The sequence below is a fragment of the Vulpes lagopus genome, chromosome 2 (assembly GCF_018345385.1).
Source record: "Vulpes lagopus strain Blue_001 chromosome 2, ASM1834538v1, whole genome shotgun sequence".
NCBI classification, from domain to species: Eukaryota; Metazoa; Chordata; class Mammalia; order Carnivora; family Canidae; genus Vulpes; species Vulpes lagopus.
In genome coordinates, this window is record NC_054825.1 from 1,143,175 (window position 1) to 1,164,916 (window position 21,742).

The window sequence follows — 21,742 nt, forward strand, 5'->3', positions numbered from 1 at the left end:
CCACCCGCCCCAATCAGCACGACCACTCATCTGCTTCCTCCTCTGCCAATGCTCCTAACCTCTGGCAGAGCCTTGGTGCGTGCCAAGGTGAGTGACCTGAGAAACATTAATCCAGGAGTCATTCCTTGAGCCTGCCCACAGAGAAGCTACCTCGTGTCTTTCACACACAAACACACACACACACCACTACCACCACCACCATCACCATCACCACCACCACCATCATCATCACCATCACTGTCATCATCACCTCCATCACCACCCACCACCATCACAACCACCATCACCACCATCACCACCACCACCATCATCATCACCACCACCAACACCATCACCACCACCACCACCACCACCACCATCACCAACAACACCATCGCCTCCATCACCTCCATCACCATCACTGTCATCATCATCTCCATCACCATCACCACCACCACCATCACCATCACCACCACCATCATCATCACCACCACCACCCATTTCTAAAATTCTTGGTAAACAGAAGTTGTTGGAAAAGGGAAGAGGAGCCAGGCCTTTCCCAGGCGTGTCCCTTATGCTAACTGAACCCTCCTAAGTCTGCTGGTTTCTCCAAGCCTGGTTGACAGCAGCCCCAAGCGCTGGGATTAGAACTTGTCTCATGATGTGGATTCCCGATTCCATGTCCTCTTCCAAGTTCACAGAGTAAAGCTCCCTGGCCCACCCTCCGTCATTCCAAAAGTGTACGTGAGACCACAACCACGTGACCTCGAGCTGATAGCCCTGAGGCCAGCCGTTTGCTCCCGGATCCACCCAGACAGAAGCCAGCACCCCCAGATCCCCTCAGTTCTCCATGGGGACAATTTCAGAACTCTTTCTCGGGTGGTGGTGCGGCTCAGTTAGGTCAGAACTCACCTTCCACTGAGGACAGCAAAATGCCAACAGGACTAATCCCAGGGGCCATTCCGCACTAATTACTGAAGAATCAACGCAGTTTTGCCAAAAAGTTGGCCACCGCCTTGTACTTGGACCTCTGCTTCTTAGCCTCTCAGGGGGAGGAAGGCAGGAGAGAACCCTGGTACTCACTCCGGGGGGGGGTTGTTGGTCATCCACACCATGCCTGAGCCCTTGGGAGTGATGCCAGAACAACATACCCCCCACACTGCACCCCGATTTCAAGGGGCTGTAGAGATGGCACCCTTGGTCACAGTAAGGAGCCCCTGCCCTCAAGAGTGGTGACCACAGACTGGTCCTTGGATAGCAGGTGACCCGAGTGGCACCAAGGACTTCAGGCTAAGCTGGGTCCTACATGGTCCCAACTAGGTGCCCCAGCTGCCTGGCAGGGGTAGACATGACCTCCTCTGGAGAAGGGCACATCCGTGTGAGGTGTCAGAGAAACCCCACAAGCAAATGTTCAAGGACGGAGGCCGACATGCAGCTAATGAGAGCCAGAGCCAGGAAACCAGGAGGCGAGGCAAATGAGCAAGAACTGAGTCTAAAAAAATAGAAGAGACCCATTCAGCCTTCAGGCATTAGAATTAACAAACACAGGTTACAAAAGAACAAGTCTTTCTATTTTTTAAATAGACTGTATTTTTAGAGCAGTTTTAGGTTCACAGCAAAATTGAGCAGAAAGCAGAACTCCCATACACCCCTGCACAGTCTCCTCCTATTTTATTTAAGGAAATAAGTTACAAGCTTGACAATAACGTCAGGGAGCAGAAAACTGTAAGAACTGATACGTCTAAGCTGAACAAGGAGAGAGAACTTCATAAAAACAAATATAATCACTGAAATCAAACACCCGATGGATACTTTTGGTAGCAGATTGCGCAGTGAAGCAGAGAAGTGGTAAATGGGAAGATAATTCAGAAGAAATCACCTAGAATTAAGTGAAAAAGATGAAAAAAGAAAGAGAGAGAGAGACAGAGAGAGAGAGAGAGAACGCACAGAGTCGGAGTAAGAAAACAGATGGAATGAGAAGCTCTCTCAGAAGGGAAAATGAAGGGGGAAAAAAACCCCAGGAGTAGAATCTAGAGATAAAATGATCAAGAATTCTCTGGAATCGATGAAAGACAACAACTCCAAGATGCAAAATAAGCCAAAACCTCGACATACAATAATGAAAAACGAGGGGAAAAAACAGCAGAAACAGTCTGCCCGAGGAACAGAGCTCGCGATCAAAGGCAGGATGGTCACGCGGACTTCTCATCAGGGCAGTGGGAGCAGGAGGGCAATGGAATCGTGCACTACATGTGCTTTCAAGATACCGGCCGTGCAAGAACCCCGTGCCCAGGAAGAGTATTTTCACGCTCACTCGTGAAAGAAATAAATTTTCAGACGTGAAAGGTGGGAGAGGGATCCCTGGGTGGTGCAGCGGTTTAGCGCCTGCCTTTGGCCCAGGGCATGATCCTGGAGACCCGGGATCGAATCCCATGTCGGGCTCCCGGTGCATGGAGCCTGCTTCTCCCTCTGCCTATGTCTCTGCCTCTCTCTCTCTCTCTCTTTCTGTGTGTGACTATCATAAATAAAAAATAAAAAATAAAAACGTGGGAGGGACAGAGAGTAGGAAGCGAGTTCTGAGTAAAGGAAGCTCTGCAGGCCGTGCCTCGGGTGACAGGGTGCTTCCACACGCAAGAAGAGACAGAAAGCAGCAAAAGTGCTAAATGTGTGAGGAAACCTAAACCAGGAAGCGACGGTGCAAAACTAACAGTAGTTTCCGGTGGTGTTAAAAGGGAAGCAAGATAGAAATGAAATGCCAACAACACAAACATAAAAGTTAGAACGGGGATGACGTAAGATTTCCCAAGTTCCGCTGTCTCGTCTAGGGGGAGGATCTGGATTAGGGTTGGCCTTCAGTAGGTCGATGTTTTCTTGCTACTTTTTATCACGATCACGAAAATAACAGAAAACATAATATATACCATTTAGATAGAAGAGAAGGGGAAAACGCCTCCACTAATGCGAAGGGAGGCAAGAAAGAAGAAAAATAGGAACAACAAGTAGAATAACACAAAATAAAACAGATTTCAACCCACATACATCAGCAGAACCATCAAGCAGAAACTAAGGAATGTACTTCTCGGGTAGAAGCAAAACGGCAGCGAGGTGGTCATAAGTTTTGAAACTCCCCAGATTTCCTCTCCACACAAAAACGGACCAGTCAGCACAGCGAGACGTAGAACAAATTAAAAACATCTTCCGCAACAGCAGGTGACAAAGCCCTGCCACTCCTGCCCACCGCCTGGTGTTAACAAACTGCCCCGACACTCACAGGCTCAGAGCCAGTGTTTTATTTTGCTCCGGGACGCAGGTGCATCGGGAACCTGAGATGCAGCTGCGGAGCGGGGGCTCCACTCCAGGATGGCTTCCACACCCACGTCTACACAGGCAAGGTGGCAGGGGCCCCAGCGTCCTCTCACCCCCCGGTGGTGGTTGTGTCCCCGACAGCGATCTCTCCGAGAGGTCTCTACAGAGGCTACAAGGCGGGCGCCTGGGCATCAGCACTGAGAAGAGGAGGGGGGTGGGCCTGCCTGACGGGGGGGCAGGGGACCAGACACCCCCACCTCCCACCTCGGATCCCCACATGGTGTGGGAGCCGCGCGCAGTCAGCAGGGCCTTGGGGTGGCTCCACGACGGACAGAACCCGGAGATCACGAAGCATCTACCGTGGAAGGAGGGTCCCCGCTTGAGGCGGAGGCTTAGCCAGACAAGCGGATCTTGTCAGAAGATAAATGCTTACGCGATTTTTCCTGGGAAACAAGGAGGAAACTTAAAGAAACTCTACCCTCAGCAAAGTTAAATAAGTGACAAAATGGGGAAAATATATGACACTTATATCACAGTAAAGGATGAACATCCCTAAACTATAAGAAACCTCCAAAATTGGGGCACCTGGGGGGCTCCATTGGTGAAGCATCTGCCTTCAGCTCAGGGTGTGACCCCAGGGTCCTGGGATCGAGTCCCACGTCGGGCCCCCTGCTTCATGGGGAATCTGCTTCTCTCTCTGCTTCTACCCTTCTCCCTCTCGTGCTCCCTCTCTCCCTCTCTCTCTCTTTCTCTCTCTCTCAAATAAATAAATGAAATCTTAAAAAAGAAAAAAGAAACTTCCAAAATCTTAGAAGAAAGCCAAACCACCTCAGAGCAAAATGGAAAGAAATGAGCAAACTGTATAAACTGTTCACATAAAAAGAAATGCAAATATCCTTTAAATACATGAAAAGACACTCGACTTCCCCCCCCCAACCCTGTGTTAAGAGAAATGCAAATTGGGGCGCCTGGGTGGCTCAGGGTCCTGGGGTCCTGAGATCGAGCCCCGTGTTGGGCTCCCTGCTCGGTGGGGAGCCCGCTTCTCCTTCTGTACCTCCCCCTGCTTGTTCCCTCTCCCTCCCTCCCTCCCTCTCTCTCTCAAATAAATAAATAAAATCTTTAAACAATTTTTTAAAAAGAAACGCAAATTAAAATCACACTGTCTCTCCCCTCTCTGGCAACCACCCCCCAGCAACAAACCTGATGGTACCGCCGTCGGGGTGGAGGGAAGCGTGAGGCCCACATGCTGCTGGCAAAGCGACGCAGGGGGCGCCTCGTGCCGGGACTGAGTGGTCCACACAGTGGAGTCGCGCTTCCTTTCTGGTCTGGAAGCGCCTCTTCTCATAATCAAGTGAAAGATTTGCTGAAACACATGAAACCATGTACCCACGAGGTTCTACTATGTCAGAGTAAAAGTACTTCTAATAGCAGGAGACTGGAAACAAGCCAAATGTCCGCCGTCGGAGACGGAGCTGCCGCCGGGGCAGGACGGCGCCCCGGCACAAGACGGGGGGACAGGCTCTTCCCGGGGACAAGAGGGAGGCCCGGGGCTCGGCTTTAAATGGGGCAAAGTGGAACCAGGTCACGGAAAGCTGCCTTTTGCCTAAGTCGGGAGGAGGCACACATATGGAAAGACGTATGCATTTGCTTAAATTATGTTTAAACGGAAATATGAACTAAAAAAGGCTCAGAAAATATTGCCGGCAGCGGAGAGAGAAGATTTCAACAGAAGGATGAAGCTGCTCTTCCCAGAACACACTCTGAGCTGCGCTCTGGATGCTCCAACGTAGAAGTGACACAGAGTCCAAGGGGGCCCGACAATCCCTAACAAGTGGGAAGTGAAGTAAAACAAACGAGCCTCGCGCATGACACCCTAAAGGCAGGTGAGTGCAGGGAAGCTGTGAAGCCTTGTCCGCTAGCCACGTTGTTATTACCTTGACGCTACCGGGCATACGGCGAAGCAAGACGCAGTCCTAACAAGGTCACTAGGAGCCACGAATTCCAGCCTCAGGAAACAGAGAAATGTAAAATCAGAGAAATCACGGTCTTACATTTGAATTGAAAAATATCAGAATAAAGGGACGGCCGGGTGGCTCAGCGGTGGAGCATCGGCCTTCGGGTCAGGGTGTGATCTCGGGGTACTGGGATCGAGTCCTGCATTGGGCTCCTTGCGTGGGGCCTGCCTCTCTCTCTCTCTGTGTCTCTCATGATAAATAAAATTTTTTAAAAAAAGAAAGAAAAGAAAAGAAAATATCAGAATAAAACGATGATGTATTTCTCTTAGAATTTCTTGTAATAAATAAATGAATAAATAAATTAATTAAATAAATAAATATTAAAATAAAATAAAAGAATTTCTTGGAGCTTTGTCTGACAGTCAGGAAAGTCACACCCAACCAAGCCGGCAGCCACAGGCTCCCCCAACGCGGCTCTGTGGGGCTTTCCTGCTCCGCAGACCTGGGTCCCCAGGGGACGGGGCCCACTCCGGGCCTGCTCAGGACCCCGGCGGGGCGGGCGACTCAAACCAGAGCACGAGGTCGCTCGAGACCCAGGAGAAGACCCAGGGCCCCGGGCCCATCGGTGGAGGCTGCAAGCGCCTTGACGAGACACAGGAACGGTGACCACCGAGGAGAAGCCTGAGGCCGGGACTTCACCCAGATGCCAGACTCGGCTCCGTGGAGAGCGCGCTAAGAGCACGCGTGGGCCCGCGCGGGACCGGCCAGCGACGCCCTGGCGCCCACCACCCAGAGACACGACCCAGTGAATGAGACACTAGTGATTTGAACGCGTACGTCACCAAAGAAGATGTGCTGATTCCCGACGGACGTGCAAACGTCCTCAACACAGTCAGTGAGCGAGATGGACCCGAAGCCCCACGGGAGGTGACACATGCATGAGTTGCCAAGGACACGGGGTGAATGGAACTTTCACACCAAGTGTGCGGCCATCTGGGGGAAGTTCTGGCAGTTTCTCATCAAATAAATCGTAGACGTACCCTGTGAGGCCCCCATCCCACTCCTAGGAATTCCCTCACAAGAAACGGTGCGTCCAGGATGCCTGGGGGGCTCAGTCGGTCAGGTCATGATCCCGGGGGTGCGGGGATCGAGCCCCGCTCCCCGCATCGGGCTCCCTGCTCGCGGGCAGCCTGCTTCTCCCTCCGCGCCTCCCCTCTGCTCATGTGCTCTCACTCTCTCTCAAATAATTAAATAAAATCTTAAAAAAAAAATCCTCAAGGCTGCAGACAAAAAGGTCAGTTGCCTTCCAGAGTCAAAAGAAGCCGACGATAGTCAGACTTTCAAAACCCACACAGAATGGGATCCGTGGGGGGCTCAGCGGGTTAGCGCCTGCCTTCGGCCCAGGGCGGGATCCAGGATCGAGTCCCACCTCGGGCTCCCCGCAGGGACCCTGCTTCTCCCTCTGCCTGTGTCTCTGCCTCTCTCCGTGTCTCCCATGAGTAAATAAATAAAAAAAAAAAAAAAAAAAAAAACTCACACAGAAGCAAGGAAACAATGGAGAAACATTAAAAAAAAAAAATCTATGAGAGAAACCATGAATCAAGGATTTCAGAAGCAGCCAAGTACGGCATGTCCATGGCTCCAGAAACTAAGAAAGTGCTAAATTAGTAAGGATAATGACTTTAATAATTTATAACTAATAATAATGTAATAAACTTTTTATAATAGCTAATAATAATAATAACTAATAATAATGTAATAAAATTTTGAAAGAAAAGGGAGCTTGTTGCAAGAACACAGGAGCCGAGCCCAAGGCGGTCCTAAGGCAGAAAGCTGGGGCCGCTCGTCACACGGAACACACGGGGTTATTACCGGACGTTACCAGGGACGAGTCGGTCGTCCACGTGTCCGCACTGACGTGGAAATCAGCGGGCAAATAACGAGGGGCAGGCACGGCTCTTCCTGATGGGAGGATTCCAACCAGCGACGTGAGCCGAAGAAGGGGCTCGAGGGCCACAAGGCAAACAGCACAGTGACCACCGTCGGGGGCAGGACACGCAGGGGACGCTAGGCCAGCGGGGGTGACCGGAGAGGCGGGGTCTCCACAGGCCCCTCGAGACACTGGCCGGCTGCAGTGCAGAAACCCGGCCCCCAGGACGTCCGGACCAGTGTCACTGTCGACAGGATAGGGACACGGACAGCTCGGGAAGCAGGACGCAGAGAAGGGGCACAGGCGCTGCCGTGAGCTTCCTGCCAAAGACACGTAACCTTGTTACGGTTTGAGAAGAACTCAATTGTGGGCATTTTACCAAATAACGAGCCAGTAGTTTGCAGCATACCAATGTCCCAAGAGACCAGGCAAGGAATTGTGGCAGGTTGGAGGAGACCAGGGGACCCCAGCACAACGCGGGGTCCGGGCGCGGCCCGGGGGCGGAGGAAGGGCCTTAGCGCTAGCACGGCCGGGGAGGCCTGAGTAGGGTGGGCGGCGCCGCAGCAATACCGTTGCCTGGTCCCCTAAGCTGCCAGCGCTGGGGGGCCCGGGCGAGGGGTCAGCAGAGCTCTGGGCTGTAAGCCTGGAACTAGCTAAAAATAAAGCTTTTAAAAAATAAACACATTAAAAAGAGGCCCAACACCACTAAAGGGAAATGCAAACCAAAGCTGCAGCGAGGCTCCGGCTCACATGGACGTAAGTGAGGAAGGGCGGCAGGTGCAGGGGAGGATGCAGGGAAAGGGGCGCCCACGGGCCCATGGGCGGATACTCGCAGTGTGGACCATCCACACCCGGGAACGGCATCGGGCCTTGATGAGGGGAGAAGTCCTGACACCTGCCACAACGCGGGTGAGCCACGGAGACGTCCTACCAAGTGGAACCAGCCAGTCCCAGGGGACAAAGACCGTCTGACTCCACCCCGTGAGGTCCCTGCAGGAGTCACACGCGTGGGCGCCAGGGGCAGGAGGGGACGGAGTTCAGTGCTATTCAGTGCCGCGAGCTGACAAGCTCCGGAGACGGCCTGCGGGGGCCTCTGCAGCAACGGATGTGCTTAATGCCACTGGACGCACACGTACGCGGCCAAGGCCGTCAGCTCTGTCACCCAGGAGCTGACCTCCGCCGCCCACCCGCGTCCACCGTCCCTGGGCTCTGAGGACCAAGCCACCCTAGCAGCCCAGCCTGGGAGCAAGCGTCCACAGCCACGCGGCCTGTCCAGCCTGCTCCTGGCCCGCGGACCCCCAGCGTCCCCTCGCCGGCTTCCCCCCGGGCCTCTGGCAGCTGCCGTCTGAGCAGCCAGGGGACAGGCCAGGTCGCGGGCTCCCGAGGAGTTGGGCAAGGCCCTGGACACTTGAACACGCGCTTTCACAACGGCTGCAGGCCTGTGTTTCTGGCCACCGCCCACTCCCGGAGGGCAGAGACCGTGTCTGCCTTTGGCCCCGCCTCTCCTCCGCAACGAGGGCCGGGGTGCCTGGCCCAGAAAAGGTGACCCAGAAATGCTTGGCAGGGAGGGAAGTGTGGTGGCCCCGAGCCATGAGGTGGGGCCAGGAGGGGACGGTGCTGACCCACGCAGAGGGTCTCGGCGTCCCCAGGCACAGCTTGCAGGCTGCAGCTCCCACCCCGCGAGCATCTCCGCGTGTCCCCAGACGGGCCTCTGCTGTCCCACCCTCTCCCGAGAGGTGCGTGGCCACGCGGAGATCAAACGTGGGCGGAAGGGGCAAGAGGGAAGGTCTCACATCTCATCTCTCAAAGGGGAAAAGCCCTCAGCCTGACCTGACCTCCTGGCTTAGGCACCGGAGTACCTCATTCTTCTTCCAGGATCTTCGCCGGATGTCCCAGAAAACCAGCCTGGAGAGCAGGTGCCCCGGGCCGGTGAGCGGGAGGCCTCCCTGGCGGCTGGGCTGCTGCAGGGGAGCCTCGCCCGGAGCCTTCTTCCTCCCTCTCCGGGCCAGTCAAGAGCAGTCTGCCTCGGGGTGCCCGGGGGCCCCGTGGGCAAAGCGTCTGCCCTCAGCCCAGGTCACGATCTCGGGGTCCTGGGATCGAGCCCGGCATCGGGCTCCCTGTTCTGCCCGCCCCTCCCACTCGTTCTCTCTCCCTCTCTGTCTCTTGAAAAGATAGATAAAATCTTAAAAATAAAAATAGATTATAAATTTAAAAAAGAACATTCTGTCCGCCTCCGGCCCTTCCTCACCGTCTGCGCTGAAGACCCCAGAGTCCCGAGGACCTTTGGCCTCCAGGTGCTCCCGTAAAGAAACGCTTTGGGCCCAACAAACCCCAGCCCCGTTCTCCTCCTGGAACCACCTGCACTACCTTGTGATTTTGCACCGAGGCGCCCAGCCCAGGAAAGCTTGGATTAGAAACTGTAAACCAGGAAAAAAAAAAAAAAAAAAAGAAAGAAAGAAAAGAAACTGCAAACCAGCAGAATCGCCGTTTACGGTACAAAAGACCCGACACAGGGGCCTTGGGTAAGGCAGTTCAAACTCCAGAGGCCGCCGCGGAAGCCGGGACACAGGCTCACCGGAGCCCGCGACGCAGCAGCGCAGAGAACGAGGGACCACGCAGCTCCCCAGAGCTCAGGCTGCCGCGGCACCAGGCGGGGGCAGCGGCGGGGCCACCTTCTGCTCGTCATCGCCAACGTCGGAACGATCCGTGGAAACCACGCTGCAGAGGCGCCGTCCCACCCGGAGAAGGCGGGCGGCCGGGGCTCAACCGCTGGGCAGGTGGGACTCCCCCGGCTCCTCTGCCCTCCACGACCCACGTCCCCGCCACCCTGGGCCACCTGGGGCATCGCTGGAAACATGCAGGCACAGTGTGCTTCACCCCACGAGGCCCCCCGCACCCCAACCCCCTGAGAGGGCCCAGCCATGGGCACGTGTGACGCAGGGTCCACCCCCCCCCCCGCCCCGAGACCCTGAGCCGACACAGCCCAGAACCGCCCTCCGTGGCATGTGTCCCCAGCTCGCTCGTGGGTCCTGCCCCGGAACCGCCTGCCCTCCGCCCACTCAGCTTCCTCGTGGCATCTACACGTCCATCCCGCGCGCCTTGATGCCCACGCAGCTCTAGCTTCCCTGGAGCTCACCTGCACCTGCGCTACTCCGCCTGCCCCGCCGTGACGCCCTAAGACAACTACACACGTTAAGGCAGTTACTGGGGGCCACGGACTCACGGAGGCCAAGGACGCATCGGGCCCAAAGCTCTGATCATCAGGACCCAGTTCAGGAGACGGGTGAACGTCACACAGACACAACAAATCATCTTTTCACTGATTTTTGAAGATACCCATGAATATGACACATAGAATCACAATAGCGTGATGCAAATTTTGCGGGGAGGGTGCGTCCACCCGCGGAGTCAGGAGGTGACGCGGCAGCTGGAGACGTGGGGTGCGGGAGCGGAAGGCCCCGTGTCAGGGAGCGGGGCCCCGGGCCGGGCGGCTCTGCAGGCTGAAGTCCCAGATCAGGGTCCCTGCGCCCCTGCGTGGCGCGGCTCTGACGGGCGCCCTCCTCCCGGTGCAGACAGCCGCCTCCAGCCGCCTCCAGACAGGGCAGAGCGAGCCCTCTGCGGGCTCCTCTCGGCCGCCCCCCGGGACCTCACGCAACCCTCATCACCTCCCACAGGCCCCCCTCCTCACACCGTCCCAGGGGCGCAGGGCTCCAACACGGGAATGTGGGGACACACAGCCTGTCGTGACAGCACCTAACCTGGCCCCGTGCCCAGAGGGAGGGCCTCCCGTCGTGGGGTCCCCGGGGTGAGGCCCACGACTGCCTCCCTGGGGCGCACACACACGAGGCTGACCCGAGAGGCCTCTAAGAGGCAGACCAGCTGGGGAGTCTCGGCCCTTCCCTGAGGTCAGCCACAGCAGGGAATCTTTGGGGGGAAGTCCTGGGGGGGGGGACAAGGCCCCATCACTCCACCCTGGACTGCGGCACAGCCCTGTGACCCGCGACCCGTGGTCCATGCCGAGCTCTGGTGGAGAGGGCCTGCTCCCGGCCTCACCCAGGGCCTCGGTGAGTGTGGAGGCGGCTGTTCAGACCGAGGAGCGGGCAGGGCAGAGCCGAGGATGCCTCCAGCCCCCGGGAGGGTCCGCAGGTGCCAGGACTAGGGGCACAGATCCTAATTTGGGACAAGACCCTGCCCCATCCTGGGTCTTGGGCTCCCCACTTGTAGAGGAAGCTCTGTGATACCGTCATCTCGTCCTCTGCAGGCTCCTTGAGGACGTGGCCCAGCCTGGCCCCCACGGTGGCACCGCCTCCCACCCCTCAAGATCGGTCCCGGGCCTCCTGCAGCCCGTCCCGTGTCTCGAGGCCCACCTGTGCACCTTCACACAGGTGGAGAGAGCACAACACCGCCTGGAGCACGTGGGTTTTTATCATCACCGTTTCTTTTTTATAATCGTTTCGGCTCGCTAGGCCGTTGTTCTCAACCTGTAGATCCTGGCAGTATCAGGAGAGCAAACTGCTGTTACTAGAAGCCCAGACCCGGGAACTCTTGCCTCTGAGGCCCCCAACTGCCCCCGGCTGGGGGCAGCAGGCCTGCGGGAGCGCTGCTGTGGGACCATGCGGGTGGCCCCGGGCACCTGCCGAGCTGCCGGCCCCTCCCTCCCACGCTCCCGCCCCGGATCTCAGCGGCCACCGTCACCACCGACAATAAACGCTGCAGTAAACCTTTTCACTAGAAATAAAGCTCCCAAACAAGAAGCCGCACAGTGATGCATCCGTTTGCTTGAAAACCCCATTTAGAACAGAAACCGTAACTTCCATCATCCCCCAACCGAAAGGCACCATTACCAACGTCCCTGCTTTCCAACCAGATTCTTTCTGGGAGAAAGCAGGTGCGTCCAGGTAAGATGCTGAGCCGCTGAGTCCCTTCCCCAGTAACCGCGAGGGCTCCGCCTGCCTGTGGCACTGTCCTTCACAGCCCCGGGGCTGGCCCAGGTCCCCTGGAGCCCGAGACGCACGGGGCCGGGCCAGGGTTCTTGCTCCTGAGAGCACAGCCGCGTTCTGCTGACCGATCCCAGAAACCCTTCTACAGGGGACACGATCCTCCTTGGGGCTGAAGAGGACTGAAGCTGACACGGAGGAAAACAGGTCTCTGTGTCATGAATGGGGGCGGGGCGGGGGGAGCACTGCAGGCAGTTGCCAAAGCCAGTCTTAATGTAGGGGCGCAAATCAGCTTTCAGAGAGGCAGGGAAGCGGTGAGGAGGGTCCCGAGCCCCTCCTTCTAGTCCTAGACCCCCCCCTCCTCCCCCCGGGCAGACACAGGGCCTGGAGCCTTCTCCTCCCAGCCCACCCTAAGGAGGCAGGAGCCCTCGGCCTCCGTCATGGGCGCTCCCCCACCGGCCAGCACCCAGCTCTCGCACCCGGGCAGGGAGGGCGCCTCTGACTCCCGCTGCCCCGCCGGTCACCCCCTTCCTGGCACCTGCAGACACGCAGCAGAGCCTCTTAAGGTGTCCCTCCCGCAGGAAGGGAAGACTGAGCCACACCTAGGTCGGGCACCAGGCCTGCCTCTCCCAGGATGCAAGGTCAAAGGGACGGGCGGACAGATTCCCTAGGAAAACCCCGTCCAGGCCCCGCGGCCCCGCTCGGCCTCTTCATTCTGCCGCTTCCCCTCCGGGGCCCCCCGCAGCTCTGCCGCCCCCCCTGGAAGCGGGAACAGGGAATTAAGCCGCTGACACCGAGGGGGAGGGGCGGCCCAGCCGGATGCGGAGACGCCCCCGGGGCGGTCCGGCACCTGCGCCCCACCTGGGGCCGGTCCCTGCGCCCAGGCCTGTGCACCTGCCGGGGCTCCGGGGCTTCCCTGGGGGCGGGAGGAGCCGGGCCGCAGCAGGGGCGCCCCCCCACCCCCGCCCCCGCCCCCGGGCTCCGCCCCCGGCCGCCCCCCGCCCCCGCGCAGGGCCCGGCCCGGGGCGCACGGTGCCAGGCGCGGGCGCAGCGCGGAGGCCCGGGGCGGCGGCTCCCCCAGGCCCCCGCCCGCCCCCGCCGCCCCGGCCCGGCCCCCCGACCCCCCCCCCCCCCCCCCGGCCGCACCTCCTTTCCTTCCCTGCGCAGCGCATCCTCGCCGAGCGGCTGGCGGTGCGCGGAAGCCCGGGCCGCGGCCGCTGGGATCCCGGCTGCTGCGCAGAGCGCGGGGCGGAGGCCGCGGCGCCCTCGGACCTGCACCCGCGCCCCCGCCCGCCCCGAGCCCCGCGCCCCGCGCCCCGCGCCCCACGCCCCGCGCGAGCGTGCTCAGCCTCGGCCGCAGCTCGGGCTCCCCGCCCCGCCCCGCCCCGCCCGCGGAGCTCGGCAGCCAGGCCCACAATTCACCGTCAGGCGGCGGCCCGGGGCTCCCTGCACCTGCCGCGGCCCGGGGCTCACCTGCGAGGGCGCCCTCCTGGAGGGGCTGGAGGGGCCCCCTGAGCCCCGAAGCGCGGCAGGCGGGGTGATGCGGCGTGAAAACCTGCGCGCAGGGGGAGTCGCCCCCCAGGGAGGGCGCCCCTCCCCCCCCACCCCCGCGCACCTGCAGGGTGGAGGAGCCCGGGGTCCTGTGCGTGGGCAGCAACATGTTTGCAGGTGGATCATCTCGAGGTGGGGAGAGGTGCCGGCCCCTGACTGCCCTTCTTCCCGGGCCCAGGCCCTCCCCCCAGGCCCTCCGGCCACAGGTAAGCCCGAACCACCTGTGGTTCCTTGATTGTTGGCCAGGAAGGCATTCCACAGCCAGAGACTCAGGGGCAGGGGTGCCCTCCCAGCCGACCCCCGTGGCACCTTTCACCGGCCCATTCACCATTCTCCGCCGTCCGGGGTGGTGGACACACAGGGGGACCTGGAAGGCCCACAGTGTCCGCCCGCTGCTGCACTTCTTCAGTCCTTGGTCAGAGCCAGGGGTGGGTGGGTGGCTTAACGGGAAGAGGAAAAGGAAGTCTCTGGAGGACATTCCCGGGAAAAACCCAGTGGACCCAGGAAGGCAAACCTAAACCCAGGTAAGTCTTCCAGAGGGCTGGCCGGCCCCGGGCTGTGCGGTGCGGCTCCCCAGGGTCTCAGCTGCCGGGAGGCGGAGCGGCAGGCACTGCTCCAGCCTTGGTTGGGTGCTGGAGGTCCCTAAGCCCGCGTGGGACCACCCTCATGCCGCCACTGCCGCTTCCTCCGTGAGCTTTTGGTGCAGACTCAGGAAGCACTGGCTGACTCTGTAGAATGGGTCTTCTGCACCTGTCAGGAGGAGCATCTGCTGAGCGTGCATGTGGGACACAAGTATTCTCACATCTGATCCACTCCGGAAGGTCCACACACCCGCCTGCTCCTTCCCAGACCTCCTTAACCCTGATCCTCCAGGGCTGCTCCTTATCAGCCCCTGGTCATGGGGATGGGGGTAGATGAGTATCTCAGCTCACGCTCCTTCCACGGAGAGCGGAGAGCCAAACACGCTGCTTTCCGATGCCCATCGGGTGGCCCTCCCTCCCTATCAGCCCCTCCACCCCCATTAGGGCTGGTTCCTCCCATTAAGGCTGGTTCCAGCCCCCTCCCGCCCGGACCATCAAGGCACCGGGTCAGGTGCACACCAGGCTCTATTTCCCAGTCATTGGTCAGCTGGTTTTAGGGAGCTTCCCATGAAACTAAGGATGCCAGTGGAGGGAAGGTGCCTTCAGAGGATCAACTATCTGCTCAGGCAACTTGTTTACATGTTTAGAATGTGCTGGAGGACAATCTTGTGTCGGTCTGCTCACGCCACCATAACAAAATCCTCCAGATAGGAGGCTGGAAGTCCAAGACCGAGATGCCGGCAGGGCTGTTGTTTCAGACCCAGTGTGCAGGGATCCCCTAAAGGTCCGCATGTTCCCCTTTCCCAGCACACAGTCGGGGAGTGTGGCTGCAGGTCCTCTTCAGCCCAGGAAGAAATGTTCGTACTCACGGGGCGAGGCCAGGATCCTTCCCAGAGACACCAGCTCTAACTACAAGGATGTGGGTGTGTGACCTGATTCAGGTGTGACCACCGTGTGAGGGCTGTGACTTCTGGGACTGTGACTCAAGTCTGGATCTCCTCCCCGTCTCTTTGGTCAAAGGAGTCAAAGGCGCACAGGGGGCTTCCATCTAAGGATGGAGGGAGACAGACAAGTTGGAGGGGATTGATCGTGTGCACCCTACCCACACCCCTGGCTGTTTCCCCCAGAATGGCCCAAAGCCTCTCCCTGCTCCAAGGCACTAAGGCAGACGTGGACCGAGGCAGGCGCCTGCATCCAGAGGAAGCATCGTCCTGGCTCTTTCCTGTGTGGAAGGACAAAGGGGCCACCATGGAGTGGGCAGTCTTGGACGAGGGAACAGCATGAGAAAGGTCACCTTAAATACAACTTCTCTATGCATTTGGGTGTTTTTCAAAACCAAAGTTAAATGCGTATGTGAAGGTTATATAAAGTGTAATAACATTTTATGACATAAACTTGTACCAATTCAGTGTCACTAGCAGCAAATTAAAAACAGAACATAAAAACACTTCAAATGTATGTGAGGACTTACCAGGCCAAAAATGTAAATAAAAGGGGAAACTCAGCTAGGGTTGGAAAAATACTCATCAGAGTGTTCTGGTTCTGTGTAAAATGGAGTAAGCACATTCCCCAGCAACCCCCACCCCTGGCCATTTCTGTCCAAATGCCGCTCTAAAATCTGAACAGAGGCATGGAGTAGCCATTTAAGGATTCTGGAAGGTAAATGGTAGCAGGTAGATTGGGGGGGAAGATTAGAATTTGGAGCACCACCAAGCTGGTGGTGAGTTGCTCTTATTTCCCAGCATGGATTAAATCCAGCCCCAACCTGGAAGCGGCAGGGGCATGAACGGAGATCATTCCAGGAGACACCTTCCAATTCCAGCTCAAGAAATAGGAAACGGCTCCCCTGATGCTTAGTGAGGGGGGAGTAGACCTTCCTTCTATTTTTGTCCTTTCTTTGTTCCCTCATGGCCCACCCCCACATAATCCAATGGTGGTGACAGCAACCGCAGCAACTACAGAAGCCTAACACTCTACGGGAAGCAGCTCCCTCTCTAATTGAGGGACTCTGTTCCCACAAGGGTTGGGCAAATTGCTGTTGTTTTCTGTCCTCCACCTCCCATGTGGCCCCAGATACATGTGCTGTCATCAGAAGTATATACAGAGTTTTCTAGAAAAATGCCCAAAAAGAGAACCTTCAGAAATCTGGAAAGCTCTAGGGAGACTGCAGAAAGGGGGTGCCTAAGAAAAGTGATGTGAGAAAATTGTGTGTGGTCTGGCATCACCCCTGGGCTGCCCAGGCACGCGTCTGGCCCCAGCAGCCCAGCACCGAGTGCGAGAGGGCACAATGGGCTGGGCCACTGCCCTGGTCCTACTGGCTGGTGCACCCAGGGGACAGACCTGAATAGCACTGCACAGGTCGGATGGCACATTTAGCAAGAACTCAGGTGCGTCACATGCCTGATACAACGAAGTATATCAACATTCTCCATAACTTGGAAAGTACCAGAGTTTCATAACATGGTATTCAACGTGTGCAAGATACAATCCAAAATTACTCAGCAAGCAAAGGAACATGAAAATCTCAACTGGAATGTGAAGAGGTAACAGTCACCGATGGGGAAACAACAGACGTTGGGATTACCTGACAAGGCAAGTATTATAGAAATGCTCCAACCAGTAAGAGTAAACACTCTTGAGAAAGTGGAAAGCCAAGAAATAAAAATATAGGGGTGCCTGGGGGGCTCACTTAGTAAGCATCTGACTCTTTGTTTCGGCTCAAGTAATGATCTTGGGGTTATGGGATCAAGCCCCACATGGGGATCCTCGCTCAGCGTGGAGTCTCCTGGAGATTCTCTCCCTTTCCTTCTTTCTCCCCATCTGCTCCTCCCTCCATGCCCCCCCAAAATAAATAACTAAAATATTTTTTAAAAGAAATGGAAAATATAAAGAAGAATCAAATGGAAGTATCAGAACTAAAAAATATAATAACCAAAAAATAAAATAAAAAATAATAACCAAAATAAAAACCTCACTAGAGAGACTCAACAGTGGAATGAAGATGAGTGAGGAAGGAGGCAGTGAATCTGAAGGTAGAGCAATGGAAATGATCCATTTTGTATTACAGAGAGGAAAAGAAGATTGAAAAACAAATGACAGAGACTCAGGGACCTGGGGCACAATATCGAAAGGGCTCACATTTGTGTTATCCAACTCCTGGAAAAAGAGGAAAATGTGGTAAAAAAAAAAATATTTGAAGAAATAATGGCTGAAAAATTTTCCAATTTGGTAACTAAGACAAAGAAAACACTCCTAAAAGTAGCCCAGGGAAAATGATGAATTGTGTATAAGGAAATAATTTGAATTTTTGCAGGGAACATGACGGATAGAAGGAAGCGGAGCAGCATTGTTGAATGCTGAAGGAAAAAAAGCCTGTCAGAGTTGTGTGTGCAGAGAAAATACCCTTTAAGAATGAAAATGCTGTAGACTGTGTGTGTGTGTGTGTGTGTGTCCTCTCCAAGTTCATGAGCTGACATGGAATCCCCAGTGAGGTGGTGGTGGGAGGTGGGGCCTCTGGAAGGTGATGAGGTCATGAGGTGGGGCCCTCATGATGGGATTAGTGGCCTTGCAAAAGATGCGGCAAGGAGCCCTCTTGAGCCTCCACCGCCGAAGGATACCGCAAGACGGCCATCTAAGAACCAGGGAGCGGACCCTCACTCTTGGATTCTCAGCTTCCAGAACTGTGAGAAATAAGTGTCTGTGGTTTATGAGTATGTGTTATTCTGTTATAGTAGCCTGAAAGGACTAAGACAGAAAGGGAAGTAAAATATTCTCAGATGAAGGAAAAACATCAGAATTTGTTGACAAGCAGACTTGCCGGAGATGAGAGGCATCACAAGGAAGCAATCAACTGAGCCTAGAATATGGGAAATTATTTAGGAACAAAGACACATCCTCAAACTTGAAAATAGAGATGACTTGAAAGTGAAAGGATGAGGAAAAAGCACAAATGTCACTGCCACCCCAACCGACCCCATTGCTGACGTAGCTATACTATTATCTGACAAAATAGACTTTACGGCAAAATGAAGTAACAGAAATAAAGATGGTCACTTATAATAAGGGGTTCAAGTCATCAGCAAGATACATCAATTTTAAATGTGTACGCACATAATAACTTAGGCTTAAAATATATAAAACAAAACTTGACAGCAGTATAAGGAGAGGGGCACCTGGGTGGCTCAGTCGGTTAAATGTCTGCCTTGAGCTCAGATCATGATCCCAAGTCCTGGACCCAGCGTGCTCAGCGGGGAGCCTGCTTCTCCCTCTCCCTCTCCCCTCCCCCTGCTTGTACTCTCTCTCGCTCTCTCTCTCTAATGAATAAATTTTTAAAAAATCCTTAAAAAAGTAATAATAAAAACTAAAGAAGTATAAGGAAAAATATAAAAATACATAACCATAGTGGAAGGAAATAACACTTATCACAATAATTATTAGAATAAACAGAAAATTAAGCCGTAAATATTTTAAAAATCTGAACAACCTCATTAACAAACTCGATCTAATGGACATACATGCAAGACTGTGTTTAAAAAAAAAAAAAAAAGACTGTATTCAAAACACACAATGTTTTCAAGCCGAAGTGGTTCTGGGCAAATCCCAAAAATTTTTCAAGAATTAAAATCATACAGAGCAAAAAAAAAAAAAAAAAAGAATCCTACAGAGCATATTCCCTGACCGTGCCATTAAGGTGGAAATCAATAACAAAAAGATAACTAGAATATAGCCATATGCTTGGAAATTAATAAATGCTCTTCTAGATAATACATGTTGGTCAAAGGATAAACCATGATAAAAATCAGAAATGCTTTTAAATAAGCGAAGGTAAAAATAGTAAATATCAAATTTGTGGAATGCAGCTAAAATATACTCAGTGTTGTTATGCCTGAGTGTATACAGCAGCAGAAAACAGCAGAAAGTAGGGAGCTAAGCACCTACCTCTAGAATCTAGAAAAATGCCCAAACCAAACCTGAATGAATAAAAGGAGAAACTAATAAATATAAGGCAGACATGATAAAATGGGGGAAATAAACAGGATAAACTAAGCCAAAATGGGTTTTCTGAAAATACCCATGTAATTCACAAGCCTCTGACAAATTTATGAAAACCCTTCAGATATTAAAATAATAATATGTAAATTCTGTGCCAACAAATTTGCAGGTTGACATGAAATGTACAAATTCTTAGAAATGTAGCAAAATTAACTAAAAAAACCCATGATTTTTAAAGACATTGAATCAGTAGTGAAAAAATTCCCCAAAATAAAACTCTAAGCACAGATGGCTTTATTGGCGGTTTTCACCAAATGTGCAAGGAACAAAAGATAAAATCTGATACAAACTGCTCCAGATAGAAAAAGGGGTAACAATCCCCAACTTATTTCATGAGAATAGCAAAACCCCTTAAGAACAGTATGAGGAAAAAGGAGTCATTGGTCAATCTTACCTTAGAAAACGTGTAATTGATAAATGTGAGTGACAAAATGAATGCAGGAAAAACAAGCAGATAAAATTCAATATTGATTCATGATTTTTTTTAAAAAAAAACTAAGCAAATTTGGAATCGAGAGGAATTTCTTAAATCTGGTGAAGGATTTTTTTTTTTCTTTTATCTTTTTTTTCTTTTTTTAGACATTTCACTGAGGGGACGCCCGGGTGGCTTAGCGGTTGAGCATCTGCCTTCGGCCCAGGGCGTGACCCCGGAGTCCTGGGATTGAGTCCTGCATCAGGCCCCTGCATGGAGCCTGCTTCTCCCTCTGCCTGTGTCTCTGCCTCTCTCTTTCTCTTTCATGAATGAATAAATAAAATCTTAAAATAAATAATAAAATAAATAAATAAATAAAACCTTAAAAAAAAAAAAAACCTCAATCCTGAAGTTTTCTTTCCCTAAAGATTTTATTTATTTATTTATGAGAGACACAGAGAAAGAGAGAGGCATCCCAGGGTCCTGGGATGAGCCCCCCATGGGACTCCCTGCTCAGCCGGGAGTCTGCTTCTCCCTCCCCGTCTGCCCCTCTCCCTCCCCCTGCTTGTGCGTGCTCTCTCTTTGTCTCTTTCAGTGTCTCTCAAATAAATACAATCTTTAAAAAAAATGAAAATTCTAAAAATGAAAAAGGAACCATTTACAATGGTATAACAATTGCAAGAATATTTTTTAAAGACTTTATTTATTTATTCATAGAGACACAGAGAGAGAGAGAGAGAGGCAGAGACACAGGCAGAGGGAGAAGCAGGCTCCAAGCAGGGAGGGAGGGAGCACGACGTGGGACGCGATCCAGGGTCTCCAGGATCACGCCCTGGGCTGCAGGTGGTGCTAAACCGCTGTGCCACCAGGGCTGCCCCAATTGCAAGATCTTTATAGATAAAATCATGAAAATGTATCGAGAGATGTTAAAGATAAACATAAAGAATGTAGAGTTATTTGCCTGGAAGACGGAGCTGCGATGAAGAAGTCGATTCTCCTCAAAGTGAGCTAGAAGCATAACACAACCCCAATAAGAATCCCAGCAGTGTGTGTACCCATTGTGTATCGATTGCTACGTAGCAAAGGACCCCAAAACTTAGAGGAAAACAGGACACCTTCATTTATCTTGGGGTCAGGGCCCCGGCGACGGCTTTAGGCGGGTCCTCCTTTTCGGGGTCTCTCACGGAGCTACAACTAAGGTGCTGGCGGAGGCTGCTGGCTGCGGTTTCATCTCGGGCCGCTGGACGCGGGGCCTCATCTCCCACTTTGTTGCCAAAGAGGCTGCTCGGGCAGACGGGCCGGCATGTGGCTGCTCCATCCGGGCCGGCTCACCAGCAGACGCGAGACCAAGTCGCCGTCGTGTGCGGCCTCCCCGCAGAAGTAGCTGCCCCAGGCAGTGTGCACTCTGCTCACAGGACACAAGTGTCCCGGTCCTGTCCACGCCCACGGGAGGTTTCCACATGGATGTGCACATGTGTCTGAGTCAGATGGGAAGGCGAGAAATGCTGGCAAGGAAAAATACATCCAAGATTAACTATTTTGTGGGATTACCGACACACTGAACCAAGAAGAGAAAACTGACGAAGATGGGTCAGTAGAAATCATCTGCACTGGGAACACAAAGAAAAATATAAATGGAAAATCATACCCAAGGGGCTCCTGGGAGGCTCAGGTCATGGTCCCGGGGTCCTGGGATCGAGCCCCATCTAGGGCTCCCTGCTCAGCGGGCACCTGCTTCTCCCTCTGCTTCTGTCCCTCCCCTGGTTCCTGCACTCTCTCTGTCTGTCGAATAAATACATACAATCTTAAAAAGAAAGAAAGAAAAAGAAAATTACACCCAAGATCTACGGAAAACTCAAACTGCCTATAATGCATGTTAATGTATACAGATGGAGACCCGGAAGGACAAGAGCGAGTGAACAGGATGGACTAAATATTTGAGGCTAAATAATAGCTAAGATGATCCCAAATTAATGAAAGGTATTAATCACAGATCCAGGAAGCTCAGAGGACTCCGAGGAGGGCACGTGCACAGAAAA